Source organism: Talpa occidentalis, unplaced genomic scaffold (genome assembly GCF_014898055.3).
Source record: "Talpa occidentalis isolate TD23 unplaced genomic scaffold, MPIMG_talOcc4v2.1 talOcc4.10, whole genome shotgun sequence".
NCBI classification, from domain to species: Eukaryota; Metazoa; Chordata; class Mammalia; order Eulipotyphla; family Talpidae; genus Talpa; species Talpa occidentalis.
In genome coordinates, this window is record NW_023600993.1 from 19,753,518 (window position 1) to 19,771,813 (window position 18,296).

An 18,296-nucleotide genomic window follows, 5' to 3' on the forward strand; every position below is an offset into this window, starting at 1 on the left:
TTTTTGTGCACTTATTTTCTGCCTTACAAAATGCCCTGTTAGAGCTAATTGGTCAATATTAGAAAATGTGCAGAAAAATCTTCTTTCTTTGTGGAAGATTTTGAATTGATAGCATAAGATGGAGTTCCTTTGAGCAAAAGCTTGAGGTTTTAATTTCATTTAAACTTTATAGGAGGAATATACACATATAAAGAACTACACAAATATCTTTTTCACACACAGAGCTTGCTAATGGTCTCCTCTCCTCTTAAGGCTCTTCTGTAGCTCCTTTTTCCTAGGTTCTGAATCTTAGAAAATCCATCTCTCCTGTGGCTTCTACTACCCTCCTTCTGGATCCTAATCTAAAAATCAGATCACTATTTTATTCAAACTCTAACCTCTTATCTTCAGCTACCAACTGGGAATTGTTATTTAAGTGTCCTAGAATAACTTCAAACTCAAAGTGTTTAAAACTAAATGTTCTGGTTCCTCTCCAGCATCACTCTCTCTGTCTATATCTGTGTTCACACTAGAAATCTTGCATCTTTTTTGACTCATTTTCTTCTTTGTTCTCCATTCCCAAAGACCACTCTTACCATTTCCCCCGTTCAAAATGGAATTTCATTCTCACAAAGGGATCACATCTGCTTGGATTACACTAACTTTTTCCCTCAGGCCACTCAACCTACCTCTTTTCTCTGCTTGTGTTGCTCCTCAGCGTACCACTGGAACATTCCTCTATACCAAACCCCCTACTGACTCCTTTTAACAACTGTAATTCCTTTGCTGGATTCTCAGGACCTTCCTAATAAATCCCCATTTTGGCCCAACTCTATGCTTTTATGATATGCACACTTTATTTCAGTAGTCCCAGAGACTACTGACCTTTCAGCTCACAATTTTTTTCATTAATTTACATGGGGGCACAAGACAAAAGCTCTCTGATAACAGAACTTAGTTCACAGTCTCTGCTCACTTAAGTGCCTGTTAGTGTTATAAGCACAACAGAAGTTCAACAATTTATTGACTCAAGTTTAAAAGCTAAAACCCCATTTTTGAGAGTAGGGAGGGAGTACATATTGCTGGTGTGATAAATATATTTTGCCAGTCTCCTAGTATGTAGGATAAGTTTTAATATATATGAATTATATACACTCACTCTTTGTGCTTTGATTCTTGTGATTATTCTAGCAGATGCATTGTCTCAGGACTACTAGACTGAGATGGACTGATAGTCCACTCTGGAGGGAGAAACACATCTCTGCCAATGTCAAAGTTATGGCATCCTGAGCACACAAAGTCCAGGTTATACTGGATACATGCAGGGTCTAGAGGGTTAGTTTCCTAGTCTCTGCTCAAATTCAGTTGACTTCATCTGAAGTTGCTGGTGAAAACTTGACAAAGAACAGGAAATTCAATGTTGTCCCTATGGAGGAGTGGTACTTTCTACCCACTCAACAGAAATCTCATCCTCTTTTACCAAGCACTCTTCTCTTGACTACACAAGAAAGGGAAAATTCATGCTATATTAGAAAGAGGAAAATACTTCAAGGTCCATGCATTTTACCCAAATTCATCTTCTTCACAGCTGTGTAATATTTCATTGAGTATATGTTCCACAATTTCTCTATCCATTCATTTGTCGTAGGGCGCTTAGGTTGGTTCCATGACTTGGCAGTTGTGAATAGCACTACTATGTACATAAGCATAGATAAACCTTTCTGTATTATAGTTTTCATATTATTTGGATAAATAATAATAAATCACCTCAAGGTGATTATGTTGAGTGAAACATGTCAACAAATGAAAGGTAGATATCAAATGGTTTCACTCCTCTGTGGAACATAAATACCAAAAAAAAAAATATGAATAAAAAATAGAAGGTATAAAACTTGAACTTTACAAAAAGACAATAATGGTTGTTAGAGAAAATAGGGGAGATGCTGGAGATGATGGGGAGGGAGGCAGATGGGGTAATGGACACAGGTGGTTTGGTGGAAAGATTTTTTTTTTTTTTTAATAGAGGCATGATTTATTTATTTATTTGTTTGTTTGTTTGTTTTGTTTATACATGCACTGGGTACAGTCAGAAGCGCGGGAGGGTGAGAGAATTCACCAGAGCCAGAGCGGGGAGCAGAGCAGGCAGAAGGACCGAAGTACACTGCTGAGGGGAGCAGCGGGCAGCAGGAGAGGTCTATGCGCCATGTGGGACCCTCCTCCAGTGGCCGGGGAGCAGCTGGGGATCGAACCGGCGCCGCAGAGGCCGCAGGCAGCTTCGCAACCCAGTGCTCAACCGCTGCACCATCGGGGAGGCCCTGGTGGAAAGATTTTTAAAAAAAAAGGAAAAAAAGAATTTATTTTCAAAGAAAAAAGAAGAGGAAAACAAACTGAAACACTATGTCTGGCTTCATTTTATAAGTGAATCTCCTGAAAGATGTTTCCAGTGTTTGCTTGAATTTGACAACTAGAAGCAAGATCTTAACAATTGAGGTGAGATTGACTTGTACTTGGCTTATTCAGTCAGGTATTTTGGCAAAGAAATTACTTCTGAACTAGAAAAACATGACTTGGAGAAACAGTATGTTCTATAGCCAGCACCATCAATTTTGATTCTCCCGCATAACAGACCTCTGCATAGCAATAAGCTGAAACCTCTCTCCTTCCAAAGGCTAAAGGGAACCGACCCAATCACTCTCATTGACCTTATCGATTCTGAATGGCCACAATTGGCAATACCTATTGACCTCATCTGGTAGAGCTAAGTATTTTAAACTGAATTAGAAACATCCTTTTCAAGTCAGAAAGGTTCAAAATTGCATCCACATAAAAGAAAATTTCAAGTCAGGAATTTGTCAGCAAGATCAAATCCCCTTAAAACTGGCATATTTATAAGGAGGAAAGAGAAAGCACTTCCTCAAAATAGTGAACGCTAGAGCTTTCCTGTAATTCCTGAAATGTTTCTCACTTTTCTCCTGTGTTCCTTTCCATTTTACTATTTAGATAATATGTTTGAATTTCCATGTGAAATGTCAGATGACATCATTAGTCCACCCACTAAGTAACATGGAAACATTTTGATCTTCCAGAGAAACTTTATGCATTTTGCCACTACCGTTATTGTTTTCCATTTAAAGCATCACCAAGTGAGAAGTTTTTACTTTGAAATAAATGTGGTAATTATTAGAAAGAGGCAGTGTGTATTTCAGAACTTGGTAGACTCTGAGCTGGACTTGAAATTACTCTGCCAGTGATGTTCTTGGTGTGTCTTTTATACACCACTTATACCCAATTAACGAAAGTGTAATAATGTCTATTGATTTAAGGTAGTTTCATGAGAAGGAAAAGATGTATTTTCCACTTCAAAATAAAGTCCCACATAAGATATTCATTCCTTTGGATTCATTTGTTGCTGAGTTTTAGACAGCTAACCTATGCATAGTCATTTACATCATAGTGTGAGCTAGTTCATTAGACATTTTCTGCTGGGACTTCCAGCTGTTATTGTCATTTAGACCAGGGAGAATAAGATAAATAGCATCACTCCCAGGGTCTAGCAAGTTGATGAGATGACCACCCGTGCCACCGGAAAAGCACGGGAATCCACTGAAGCAATTAAAGACGTCTGAGTAGGGAAGGGTGGCAACCTGGGGCCAAGGAAATGTTCCTCCAGCAGCACTAAGAAATGACCTGAGATGTAAAAATATACACTTAGTCTCTAACTCTTGCTAGTCCACTTAGCCATTGTCACTAGCCAACTAGTGATGGCTAGTCCACTTAGCCATCAACTCATCAAATTGTGAGTCCCTATATTCCTCTGAGGAATTCTCTGGGTGAATTGTGAAGGCCCTTTTCCCCTGTCCTTGATTTTCCTTAAACCAATTTCCATTTGAATCAGGGAAAGCAAGTTATGGAATGAGCTGCCTTCCATCTGCCCACTGTCTTGGGGTAACCCAAAGCAAGGTGATGGGCTTGGAGCTTGGACTCCTCCCAGGTCTGACTGGGGGCATCATGAAGGTCTGAGCACCCTGGAAATCAAGCAGAGGGAGCCCAGAAGTCTGGGTGAAGATAGTTGGACAAGTTCAGAAAAAGGAAGTAGGACGCGAACTTTACCCGCAGAATTCTCTTTCCCTCTGCTCACCATCATCTGTCCTGTCACCCCAGTTGTTCCCTTGGAAGATAGCTTACATTCTCTCTTGGCACAGTCACACGCACGATCCTTGTTCCCTGGATAATCAGTCAGTTGCTACTCTTCTCCCCAGCTTCGCACCACTTCTTGATCAGTGCTTAATCACCTTTCCCCTAAACTATGAAAGTTCCCTTTCTCCTTATCTCCCAGCCACCAGGCACAATCTCCATAAATCCACACCCCACAATACAGCCAGAAAGATGATCTAAAAGGGTAACTTTCCTTTCCTGTAACCCTTCAAAGATGTTCCCATCACCCCAAGAGTATTTCCCTAATTGAGGGACACTAGCCACTGCCAACTCACAGGACGCTTTTAGAGACTCATGGTGAAGTGTTAACTCACATCAGATTCCACAGCAGCAAGTCCATCCCTTCCGCGCTTTGTCTCCATCCTCTAAGTGAAAAGTTTGCCATATGTGCTTTAGGCTTTCACACTCCTCAGAAACCTACTGATTTCTCTTTTTAGCCAAGAGACTCGCTTTGCAGGCAAAAGTATCTAGCAAGATTTGACTAAGATATTGGTTTTCACTTTATGGTAAATGATATGGATTATTATTTGTAGCAGTCATAGAGTTTTCTTATACAATAAGTATATTTAATTTGGTGAGTTAAAAAGATTAAATCAATTTAAAGAAAATATTAAGGGGGTTAAGTAAGAGATGCTGCATTATTCGGATCTGCCAAAGATGTGAAGATGGTAATGACTGAAGTTTGGGAAATTCTGGCAGTCCGTGCTGTTTAATTTGCCACACAGACCTCCAGTATATGTTCCCACTTCCTCCAGCCATAGTAACTCCCACCTAGTGTTGCTCTCACGTGTCCTTGTCTTCTCAGTGTGTTGGGCACCCATAGCCCCACCCTCCTGTAGTCACTGGGCCCCTGGCGATGATCTGCACATTCTTTGAGACTTGACTCAATGTTATGATCCTCCAAGTAGTTCTCTGGCCATGCACTTTCCCCACACCTTTCTACTAGGATAGCTGGCCTTTGTGGAGTCATTTATTCTTCATCAACAATTCTAGCAGTCCTCCTGGCTCCAGTGCTGCATATGGTCTAAAGTGGGGCTGAGACCCTCATGTGAAAGGAGTGATGTGATTGCAGTGTGGTACAGTAATTGCACAGCCTACAGTATTATGTGACAGACACGCTCCACATATAGTTCTATTTATATACTCTTGAGTTATGTATAACATGCTAAGCATTCTTCACAAAAATAGTATAGCAAAGGAGGTACTATTAATATCACCATTTTACAGATGAGACAACTAAGGCATGGAAAGATTAAACAACCTTCTCAAGGCCACAGAACTACAAACAGAGTGACTAATCATGCCAGGGAGGCAGTGGAGGGGGAAACTTTTGGGATTTATGCCACTGATTCAAGGCACGTTTAAATATAAAGGCACGAGCGTGTCTCCATTTCTAACACTGACTAGGACACAGAGGGACACGAAGGCCACCAGAGGCCTTGCCTGAAGCAGGAGCCAGCAATACAGAAACTCTTTCTTCTTCACCCCTGACCCTGGGAGGAAGCAGCTGTTGCAGGGGGAGGGGACCAAACAGCAGGGCATAGAAAGGAAGGTGTCTCTGAGCGTCACCTACAGGGTCATGATGGCAAAAGCAGATCACACTCCCTCAGCTTCTAAAATGACTTTGTTAGGTCTCCTGCAGTCTAAATGCTCATTGCTATGAAACAGGAAATAGTCTTGTGTTTCCACCCATGGGATATCATTTCTGCTCATGTTCACTCTGCTAAGTATGCTTTCTTGGCCCTATTTTACAGTTAAGAAAACTGAGGCATGGGGGCACACTAAGCACATTGTCCATGATCATGGAGCTGCTTACCAATAAGAGCTGGGCTTGAATATGAACTAGTGATTGATTACAGGCCAGTGTTTTATCTGTTTTTAAAGGATGCCAAATCAGCTCTCATAATGAATAGGTCAGAGTTTTGCTGTTCTGAATGAACATCGTCTGTGATGATGACATGTCAGCTGACTGGGTGATTTTACTTTAGGATGGTGTGGGAACAAATCCTAGACTTAACATCTCCATGAACTATAGTTCAACCCAGCCTTGGCTCTGTGTGGGACATAAAGTTGTGTCCAGGTTGGAATCACTGTGGGACATCGTCATGTTGCTCACAAGCTGGAAGGAATTCCTTCCCTGCATCGCTAGGCAGCCTCTCTGCATCACGATCCATCCAGCTCAGGTCTAAGATTCAGCTCATTACTGATTTCTCATCTGCTGCTCATTTCCCATTATCTAGTCCAAGCCAGACAGCTGAGCCACTTGCAGTATCTAGAATCCCAGCAGCCGGGCTCAGTGCCACTGTCTTTGGACAGTGATGCAGAAACTGAGCCTTAACTGTGAGCAAAAGACTGTTGGGATAAAATGTGTCTTGCTTGTGGTGCGTTGTGTGCCGTTAATTCTCTCTGCCCACTACTCCTTTCTAAAATGGTCTTGCATTTCTATCAGGTTGAGGCAACAAATAATCCTGTTTGAACTTGACTCTATTCAACTTTCTCTCCTACCATTGCCCCATGCTACAGCCACCCAGATTCCTCCCCATTTCTCTGGGAGGCCTGTGACACTCGTAACCTCATAACTGTTAGCATGTCTTGATCTAGATTGGCTGATTCTCTTTTCCACATAAAAACCTTACCTGTTTTTAATGCTCAATTCAAATACCATATCTCAGGGGAAGTTCTCACTGAATAAACCTTTATCCCAGGTCTGAAATTTCCTAATTCCTAGGTTCTGACACTAGTAAGCACTTGCTTATAGTCATAAAGTTCTAGGCTCAAAACCCAGTTCTTCAATTAGTAATAGCTCTTAGTTCTTCAATTAGTAATAATAACCTCTTCTCACTCCTGAAAAAGGAATAATAATTATAGCTTCCTCAGGAGTCTGATTTGGTGCTAAATGGCATGGAAATGACACCTAGATAGAGAGCGTGATGCCACAAAGTAGACAAAATGCTATGACAACTAGTAGTTTTATTTATTTGCTACACACAAGATGTCCCACTCCATGCTTTGTAGTACAGTTACATGGATGCATCACATGTTACATGGATGGCAGCCTCAGTTTCCCCAGTGGGTTCAGTCTCTGGACTACCCAAAGGGAGAGTTGGGAAAGGGGAGAAATGATGAGGACATGGAGATGGAAAACAGCACAAGTTTTTTTTTTTTTAATTTGGTACCTTCTGCCCAGCAGGAGGATGCAGTCACATAAACCAGAAATCCTCAGTTTATCAGTGCAAAGCTTCCGCCTCAGGGCATCTGATATGTATGAAACCTGAAAGGCTCTTGTCCCTGTTCCCTTCCAAAATGTTTGCATCTCTGGCTTTTCCATTGGGTGGCCCTAGGACTGCTCAACACCACATCCTCTCAAAACTAGCATCTTCAGTTTTTGCTTTCATGGATTTTAATTCCCAAGACTCAGAAACATAACTGAGAGGTATTTCCATAGAAAACTTGACTGTCTCTCTGGGCAGATAGAAATAACTAGTACTTCTAGGGTGCTTATTTGTGACAGGGTCTCTTTTGAACCATGGACAAATAATGCTTCATGTAAACCTCTTAGTGATTCTAATGAGAGGTCTTTGTTATTATCCCAGTTTTACAGATGAGAAAACTGAGGCATCAAGAGCTCATTTACCCAAGGTTGCTCATTAGTAGTAGTAGTAGTAGTAGTAGTAGTAGTAGTAGTAGTAGTAGTAGTAGTAGTTGTTGTTGTTGTTGTTGTTGGGATTAAATCAGAGCAAACTTTGAGCCATACCTCCTTTAATAGACACATGGAAAGTCAGCCATGCAGATAGGAATCTAAGGACTGATTTCAACTCTGTCTTTGAGACCCAGGTGCTAGACTACTTTCTCTTAGAAACATCTTTTTTTTAAAGATTTATTTATTTATGCATATAAGAACTGGGGTACAGGCCAGAGGTGTGGGGGCTGAGAGGATCCACCAGAGATATAGTGGGGAGCAGAACAGGCAGACTGACTGAAATGCACTGCTGAGGGGAGCAGCAAGAGAATCAGGAGAGGTCTGCTGCACCATGCTGGCAGCTCCCTGGCCGGAGATCAAACACATAGCTTCATAGGTTGCGTCTTAACCCCTTGCGCCACCAGGGAGGCCCACCTCTTAGAAACATCTTGCCCCCTTCATTTTCTCTCCTAAAAGGCAGCCCCATCTGTCATTCTGGATCCACATTAACCCAGACCCTCTGGACAATGGACTCTGGAGGACAGCTTATTTCATTTATCTTTTCTGTGTGTGGTTAATATTGTTATTTTCTTTATCTTTGCCACAGCAGTGTCTAGCACAGTGCTTGACTCAGCAATATTCACTGAGTAAATGAGTAAGTGATCGAACCTTTGTCTATTACATGCATGGGAGTCAACTAATAACATTGTACTTCAGGAAGGCAGGGCCAATGCTTTATATATTTTAATTTGCCTCCAATTGCTTAGTAACCATCTCATAACAAAGTCTATCTAAATGCTAGTTGAAGGAATGAATGGATTAATTAACAGCCCATTTCTGGAGTCTTCTGATACAGTTTGCCCCCACCCTTTCCTCTGCTCTGAAGCTGTCTTGCCTAATGCTTTAGCCCCCACCCCCCAGACTTCATCTGTGTAGCTTATTCATGTTTAAAAATGAAGATGACACTCTACTATCTTAGAAATACTCTCGACTCCAACTGCTATTTTTAAAAAGGACAAGTGCAATTGTGGTTACAGATCTATGCGAGGAACAGCAGGAATTTATCATTTGTTGGTGCTGTGGAATAATTCCAACATGTATGGTTCATTTCTCCCTTTCTCTCCCCATCGGGTTTTCTTAGTTTCTGAGCTAGATTATGTCCTGCCATGTTATGAGAAAAACAGCACTAAATCTGGTGGTAGCCTGTGTCCAGGGAGTCTGGAAAAATAAACTCACTCTCTCTTCTTGCTCTCTCCCTTTCATTAGAAGTGTGTGTGTGTGTGTGTGTGTGTGTGTGTGTGTGTCCTGAGAGGAATTAGCCACCCTCTCCCACACAATCAGTGCTAGCTAAGGTGTTGTGAAAGATGCACAAATAATTAATATTGTCCTTCTTTTTGTCCTTTTCCTGGTTTCTATATTAAGGAGATGCCTAGATAAGCCATCTCTGTGAGAAAGCTTCTTGAGAAGCATTGTCTATGCTCATACGCAGCTGGTAGGGAGACCTCGAGCCAAGGAGGCTGTTGGGTCCCTTCCAAATGATAACATCAAACTCTGGTAGCATTTATGTCCCACTGTAGTTTCCACCTCCCACAAGTCGCATGGTGACACAGTGCCCTCCTGCATCCTGCCAGGGTTGGTCTCTGTGATCAATTGCATGTGGCAAAGTGATGTCACATCACTTCTGAGATCGGGGTAGACACCTCCTCAGATTTTTATCTTAGTGTTCCTCTCTGAGATCGATCACTTCTAGGAAGCCAGCTGTGACATCATGAGAAGCCCTATGGCCACACCTGCATGATGAGGGATGGAAGCTTCTGGTCAACATCCATGTGAGTGAGCTTAGATCTTCTAATCCAGCAAAGTCTTGGGGTGACCGCAGCCCTGAGCACCATCTAGACAGCAATTTCTGGAAGACCCTCAATCGGAATGACCCAACAGAGGGACTTCCTGATTCCTGACCCTCCAAAGTTAAGTGAGATCATCATTGTTAACCTGCTAACTTTTGGGGTGATTTGTTAGGCAGCAATGATTTACTAGTACAGCTTTGTAGTCAAATCAGGAGGTTGAAATCTGTCTGGAGCTGGCAGTGTGATCTCTGAGCTGTGTGATCTCTGAGCCTCAGGCTTTTCATCTCAGAATATCAACTTCATCTCATAAGTCCAGTTGCATAGAGAGAGGAAAGTGTGGAGGACACTCTACTGGGATTGCCCAGTATTGGTGACAATTTAGTGCACATTCATTCTTAAGTAATTTAAAAGAAACAGCAAATATAAATCTAAATATTAAGAAAAATTTAATTCTCATTTGGCAGATAGCTAGCTTCTAATTTAAGCAGTTGGAGAAAACATATGCACTACTAAGAATCCAAAGAGCAGTGGGGTGAGATAGGTGGCAAACAGGTAAAAAGTGCTGGAGTCTGGTGATCTGGAAAGAGGCCCAGGACCTGACTCATTTGCATCTAACATCAACTACCGGGGAGAGATTTGCAGCTTATCAAGAGGACCTGGAAACTATGTAATGGCTCACGCCCTGGTGCGACGTCCTGCTCATGTCTGCTTATGCGGCATCTTCTTCTCTCTAAGGGTGTTGTATTGTGAAATATTGACACTTCCTATATCTGACGCTTCAACATCCGAGCAGCCAGGTGATATCACCTGAGTGATAAGGTCCCGGCAGGGACCGTCCCTGCTTGCCCTCTGCTGACTGATCTGTGACATTCAAGCATGCCAGTGCAGTCCCCTCCCCCCCTTGCTGTATGATCCACCCATAAGGCTGCTGGCCTACAGAATCTCACCCACTCAGCACTTGGCTCCTCCCATGGGCTTTCTGGTGCACTGTGCTCCTTCCTCTAGGACCTGTGTGTATAATGTATCTCCTGCGCTGACTGAGTGGGGAGGATTGGTGGTGAGTGGCGTCCATGGGTGTGCAGGGGTGAATGCTGAGGGGAGGTAGAAGCATGATCACAGTCCTGCCATAGAGCAAGTCTGTTCTCTGTCTCGGCAGAGAACCTGGCCCCTAGTTTTTCAATAAATGTTGGAAACCTCTCCTCTACCCTTTCTTAATAGCTTCTGTGGCCAGATTCTATGCTTCAAGTCTACTCTGGCTATAGTAGGTGTTTCCCTTAGAACAGATGAGAGAGAAGGAGGGCAAGGAAGGGGTTTACTTGGGAGATTACCCCAGAGGTCAATGGTGTGGCAGCCGGGGAGGGGACAGTAGCCAGGAGAGGGAGTGGTAAGGATCAGGGTCCTATTTTGGGCCACTGGGGGCTCACCCCTTGAGGAAGGGGTTCTGGAGACAGTGTAGGCACCTCAGAATTGACTCTGTAAAAGGGCACAGATATGGGGTGATGTTTATCTCTGAAGTCCCTGCTGATCACCCACACCGGCTGCTTCAGAGTGTCCTCTCCACTGTGAGAAAGAAAGGCAGCCTGTCTCTCTTGCTGTCCTATCTCAGTGCTTTGTTACCAGTTGTAAAAGCCCTGGCTGAGAGAGGCCAATGAATTTTGCCAGCTTTTAGCCACATATTCTCCATTGTATCAGAGAATCAGCAGTTTAAGAGAACCCTGGGAAAGAACCATGTGTTTAGCCATTGCTCACCCATCCTTTACTTCCCAGTCCCCATTAAGGCAACTCTGGTTTGGGACCATTCCTTCCAGGTCAGCCAAATCTCCACTTTTGACTGACCCTACAAGACACCTACTGACCCCAATAGTGCATCCCCCAGCTCACAGATGAACATCCAGTCCTCAGCGGGTCTCTTCCGTGTGCTGTTTGCCAGCTCTGTCCATGTGTGAGCACATCCAGAGAGAATGCTGGTTGCTACTGCCCACTTCTACTACCCATGTGCTTTGCACATCTGTGTAGATGCCTAGAACCACATTTCCCAGGAATGATTATAAATTGAGTTACCCTGGGAGTTGTTTCACTGAGTAACTCTTACTTCCAATAGACTATTCCAGTATAATTTCCAGCTCTACTATTTTTTTTTTTTTGCTTGTTTTGGGGGAGGAATTACTTAACTCCTCTCTGCCTCCTATTTCTCATCTATAAATTGGAAACAGTAATATCAAACAGTTGAGAGATAATGCATATAAAGTGCTTAGCTCAATTTCTGGTATGCATTTAAGCATTCAGAAAACTAATTATTTTAAATGCCTATTTAGATCCATCCCCAGTATACTTTCCTCAAAGGCTACTTAGTGAAAAATGGAAGGGGACGAGGTGCATCTTTTCCAATTAGGAGGAGTTAGGATGTTTTTCCAATCATCATTAGATATTTGAAGTTAAATCATGTTTTATGTCTTAATTTGTACAAAATGGTTCTTTAATGACTGTTCTACTCATAAGAACACAAACGGCTTTTGAGAGAACTTTAATCCAGAAGGAAAGAGAAGTGATGTACACAGTGACTAGTGGTCTGTGTTCCATGCAACACCATGTTGTCCATTTAAATCATCAGAGCAGTCCTCTGAGGGAGAGATGATTCCATGTGAAATGCACAAGGCATAGCTTGACTATTAGCTTCTCAAGTGTATATTTTGGTGTTCTTACCATGACTCCAAAAATTATCCTGTATTTGGCTTATGCATGGTTCTCAAGAGGATGCAGTTTTGCCTTCCAGAGAACATTAGACAACATGAGGAGGTAGAGAGGGGATGGCATGCCACTAACATCTAGTGCAGAGGCCAGAGATACTGGCAAGGACCCCACAATCAATCCACAGAACAGCACCAAATGATCTGTGCCTGAATGTGCAGGGAGCTGAGCTTGAGAACCCGGGCTCTATCATGCTACTTTTGAGATTCATTTGCTTGTTGAAAGAAAATAAATAAGATGAAAATACTGCAAACAAGATTTCCAGAGCACTTACTGAGAAGGTTTCAGTTGATTATTATTCAAAGTTGCTGATAAAATGGACTCCTTTCAAAAAATCTTTGTTAGATGTTTTAACATCTATTTTTAACCTCTCCCACTGTTCTCTGAGACTTGTTAAAATGGCTCTTTGTAAAATGCTTGGGGCGTTTCAAGGAGAGAAGGAGATGTTATTCCACTCAGCATTGCAAATACCACTGCCCTGTATTAACAGAATTCCCTCCGAAGAAGCTCAAGATGCCAGGCAGGATTCTCAAGGCCACTATGAATAATGCTGTACCAAGCTGTGGTACCTAGAATAAGTACTTCTGGGTATTTTTTTATAAAACCATGATTCATGTCTCTTTGGGACTCTGGCAGACATGAAGCAGATGCTATTAGTGCCTCATCCAAATCCCCTTCACAGAACAGGGGTACCCCAACACAACTACTGTGATACGTGACTGCTAAGGGCTCACAGCTGTCCCAGGGAGGTCACACCCCATCCTACAGAGCAGACAGAGGCCCAAGACTGACTGATAAAAAGAAATGAAAGCCTGGCCTCCTAGCTTTATGGAAGACCAACTCAGGGTACATGTCACATTCCAGAGCCCCCCCATGGGATCAAGTTGATGCTAGACTTTAGTGATGACTGTCTCCTTGCTTAGATTTCTTTCAGTACTCTATTCATCCTCTTCTAGTCCCCCCTCTCCCGACTTGTATGAATATACCCACTGGGGCTATGGTCTAGGGAAACTGACCCAAGACAAAAGGAGCCAACAAATCCAAATGACCATGAGTGTGCAGACACCTTCTCCTTGCTCTGCCACATCCCCATGGTCTTCTCCCAGTGGCTGAAGGACATGCGAGGGGCCACAGAACTCAGAAACATAGGGTCAGAGAGGATAGCAGGTTCTGCCTGCTGATCACAGAACTTTTGGGAGCCTGTCACTCCAAATTCAAACTTTTCCTGAGAGGAACAGTTTGTCTCCTTGGCCTAAACCCAGACCTCAAGGCAATTGCAGTTTTGTCAGACACCCAGCTCCCATCAAAGTTAATGGGGAGGAATTTTTCTTACTTCCCCTATTGATTTACCCTTTAAAGATTGTCAGCACAAAGCAGCCCATGGAACTTTGCATCCCTTAATATGACTATTAAGGGATATCTTATTGAGTAGACCTAATAGATTTTCCTTTTTCTTCCATGATTCCTGTGGTTCTTGAGAAATAGTATTGCCTATATATACTATTTGGTTCAAAAAGACAGTTAGGTCATCAAATAATTAAAATAACATTGAAGACTATTTCTTAACAATAATTTTGCAAGCAGTCATTGCAAGATTTTTTTTCAGTAGTGTTCAGTTTTTTATTATGCTATCATCAAATTAAAAGGAAATTTATGCTTTTCTCTCTACTCTGACCACACATTTCCAAAGGGATATTTTTTTTTTTGTCTCAGTGAAAAAATATGCATTCATTTATTCATTCATCACATTTTAGCCTAATACCATCTGTGTGTCTGGCACCGTTCTAGACACTGAATATACAAAGATAAGCAAAGTAAACGAAGCCCCTCTCTTGGAACTCACTTTCCAGCAGGGAGACATAAGGAACAGACTGCCCTGTTAAATACACATTCTATAGTATCAGATATGGATAAATGAAATGAATAAACATTCCATAGAATAGCAACACCTCACTGCAATAAAAGAGAATGATGATTTATTTTAAGATTGTGACATAATATTTCTCAGAGGAGATGACCAGCTTGCCAAGACTTGAATAAAGTAAAGGAACGAGGCTTATGGATATTTGGGGAAGAGCTTTTCTTCCCCAGGGCACACTTATGCCAAATCCTTAAGACTGGAACACACTTGACAGGTTCAATGGACATCAAAGTCACTGGCTGCAGTCCAGGGAACAAGATGGAGAGTGGGGTAAATGGGGAGACTACTGCTTCTTATTGGAGGTGCTCAGTGATTGGGGCAGGTCAGTTCTTCCTCCCAAATCTGGAACAATTGGCTTCTGTTGTCTCCAGGTACTAAATGCCAGTAGCAACCCAATTATGACTCTGTTACCAAAGATATGTCCCACTTATTTCACAAACATACTGTGATAGGGAGTTAGTCCCAGGGAAGACTAAGCTTTATATAAAACAAGTGATATGATTAGGTTTACATAGCCCTGTTGAGTAGAGAACAGAGTGAAGGGATAGAAAATTGAGGAAGATAAACCAATTTGGATGTCATTGCAGTGGTCCTGGCTAAAGACAATAATGGCCAGCTCTGGAATATCTCACTGCCACTGGTAAGAAGCAGCTGGGAAGATGATTTGAAAATGGGGCTCACAGGATGTGCTGATGCTGGATGTGAAGTGAGGGAAAGAGAAGTTTCATGGAAAACTCTAAGGTTTGCTGTTATTGCTGTCCTTATTCTGATTATTAGACAGCTACTTTATCCTCGTCTGGCCATTTTTGTGTTTGCATATGTGTGCTTGACAGTGTGTGTGCACAGGTGCAAGCCCCTCCACTTGAATGCTCCATCTTAGCCTTGTCATGTCTACGTGGGAGGGGAGTCATTCTGTGCATTGTAGAATGTTTAGGAATATCCTTGCCCTCTACTCCCTCCTCCTAGGTGTGACAATCAAAAATGTCTGCAGATATTGTCCAACATCTGTTGGGAAGCAAAGCCACCACCCGTTGAGAGCCACTGCTGCAAGCGGAAGTGCCAGTGAGGCTGCAGATTCAGTTCTGCCTCTGAGTGTCCCTGGGTAAGATGCAGAACCTCTGTTTTATTCCTGTGTTTTTATCGGATGTTTGAGTAAGACTTCTGTTAGCTCAAGTCAGAAACTCCATATATTGGATAACCAACTCTTTTAAATGGGGGGTGGGGTGGGGATTCACTTTCACTGAATTTCAAATGAATAATGTCTCAAAATATCTTCCTAATACACACACAAAGTTAATTCTTTTCTGGGAGAGAAAGAAATGCCCCCACCCATGATAGGACTGATTTTGTCAATGTAGGCAATACTTTGAGCAGGCACAATTTAATAGACATTCCTAGATACTAAAATAGAAATTTCTCTGTCTGCAGAGGACAATTGAGGACTTGTAAACCACAGCTGTCCATGTGTGGATTTTTTTTGCGCGTCTTATTGGACAATTTGGTCCAATAAAGTTTAGCTTTTTCCTGGCAATATTGAATAATGCTGAGGATTATTTTGCTTCATCGCATCTGCTCTTTTGCCCAATTAGAACTGTTGGTAAACAGATGAAATTGTCGAAACAGAGAGATTTAGTAGCAACCTCTTCTGAATTATCTTGCACAAACTCCCAAGAATTTTGTAAAACTATTTACTCTAAGTAATTGCATGACATTTTTCTCTACCCAGAATTTGAGATTGAGGAATGGTCATTTTCAGAAGGATGAGCTCATCCATCACCTGTGACCAGGCTTCCTCATCTAAGGTTTTGGGCTTTGCTCCTCACACCTACAATACCACTTTGCCAGGGAGCAGGAGAGTCCACAGATTTATGGGGGACTATGAAGCTGTATTTACGTAATCATGGGAGAGACAGAAAGTCAAATCATATTATTACTTGTATGTTGTAAAATAGCTAAAAGTCTTCCTGGACTTGTCTATGTCCTTTATTTGGATGGCCTGTAGGAATGGTTTCTACTATATGAAATTTATGGATGCTTTTTATTTAATAAAAATATAAATCAATTTTCTACATTTAGTCCAGCATTCTAGCTTCTCTAAGCTTGGCCACTGCCAGAGCCTTTTAAAGAAAGCAGAGTCAGCTGAATGTGCTGCCCCTTTTTGGCTATACGTGAAATCTAGGAGGCCAGGGATTTCCTTTCTGGCCATATTCAGTGCTCAGTGCTTGATGCCAAAAAAATGGTGGATTGGTTTTGGCATTGGTTGCTTTCAATGAAGTACCTTAGGGATAAGAGCGGTCTCAAGAGGACCAGATTGAGTGCCTTTGACAGGGCAACCTTGAGTTGACTCTCATTATTCCAGTAACAAAAAAGCAAGTCAGCTTTAGGAAGTTAGCAGTGATATGGACCCTGATGATGAGGCCAAGTTCATTGAGACTCTTGCCTTTGAAGTATTTTGTTGAGCAAGGCTCTATCTGGAAAAGTGGTTGAATAAGAAAACAGAATATATTAAAGCCCAAAGCAGTTCAGCAGCACCACTCAGGATCCATCATATATACTGATTAGAGGTTCTAAAATTTTCTTTGGTTAGAAGAATGTAAAAAAATGATAATTCCCTTTATTCTTTTGTTCAATGAAAGAATATTCAAAAACATTTGAATCCCTCTCACAGATCCTAATGCTAAGCAGAAAGGGAAATACCAAGGTCAAGAGGGCATAGGGCCGACTCTTAAGGAATTGATGAAATTATACAGGTCAGACTGTCATGGATATTTTTAACTACTACATATGCATGTTAAAATAAAATGCATAATGTAATAGAAGGGATAGTCAAATATTATAGAATAATAGAAGAAAATATAATTCTAGTAATAAAAGGAACTGTGTATAGTGAGTATATTAATTAGGATGCTTCCAACTGCAAGTAACAGAATACCTAATTAAAAGTGACTTACACTGGTATTGGAGATCTTGTTAAAATGCATATTCTGATTCAGTATTTCTGGGATAGTGTCCAAGATTCTGTAGTTTTAACAAGTTCCAGGTTATGTTGATACAGTTGTTTCAATGACCAAACTTTGAGTAGCAAAGTAGTAGGGAGGGCGAGAGGAGAGTGGGGGACAACAGGGCCTCTGTGGATGGCCTTGCTGTACTCAGGTGGGAAGTGATAATGTTCTGGTTAAAGACAGCATTGGGGGCTGGGATTGATGTGGTTGGACCCTTAGATATTTAGGAGGTAAGCTTGGTTCTTTTTTTTTTTTAAAGGTTTTATTTATTTTTGCATGGAAGAACTGGGGTATAGGCCAGAGGTTTTGGGGAGGTGGGAGGATTCCTCAGAGATAGAGCAAGGAGCAGAACAGGCAGACTGGCTGAAATACACTGCTGAAGGGAGCAGCGGGCAAGACAGGAGAGATCTGCCGCGCCATGTGGGTAGCTCCCTGGCTGTGGATCAAATGCGGACCACAGCAATGATATGGTGATAGTGCTGAGACTTAACCCCTAAGCTACCATGGAGGTCCAGTAACTTGGTTCTTTTTAGTGGTTTAGATGGAGGGTAAAGGTGAATATATAGTGAGTAAAGAGAAAAATGTGACTTCCGAGTTCCTTCATTTTGAAAAGATACCCCTTTGCCAAAACCGTTGCTCGTGATATGTGCCAGACATTCCCAAGCACCTGGAAAGTTAACTCAGCTCCATTCCTGGTAAAACTCACTAACAAGAGCTTCTTCTCAGTTAACTCTTGAGGATCTGGGTTCCATGGCTCATAGAAGCAGAACATTAGCCACGTGTGAATATTGCAGTTTTCCTCTGGAGTATGATCTCTATTTTTATTGAACAACTGTCAGTAGGCCATGCAGCATTGCCAACAACACACTGAAAATAGAATGAAGGCAATTACCTCAGCAAAGATT

The 18,296-nt window shown here is 42.0% G+C and overlaps 1 protein-coding gene across 10 annotated transcripts in view; it reads left to right on the forward strand.

The window, feature by feature from the left end:
* LRRC3B (leucine rich repeat containing 3B) overlaps nucleotides 1-18,296 on the forward strand; it is a 277,752-nt gene that overhangs the window by 179,199 nt on the left and 80,257 nt on the right. For 9 of the 10 annotated variants that reach the window (XM_054692856.1, XM_037525340.2, XM_054692866.1 and 6 more), the window contains 2 exons: nucleotides 14,977-15,130; nucleotides 15,356-15,491. The gene's annotated coding sequence lies outside the window, so the exon portion shown is untranslated. Of the gene's footprint in view, nucleotides 1-2,397; nucleotides 2,470-14,976; nucleotides 15,131-15,355; nucleotides 15,492-18,296 lie in introns of those variants that run through there. The other variant, XM_054692868.1, reaches the window with a different exon arrangement.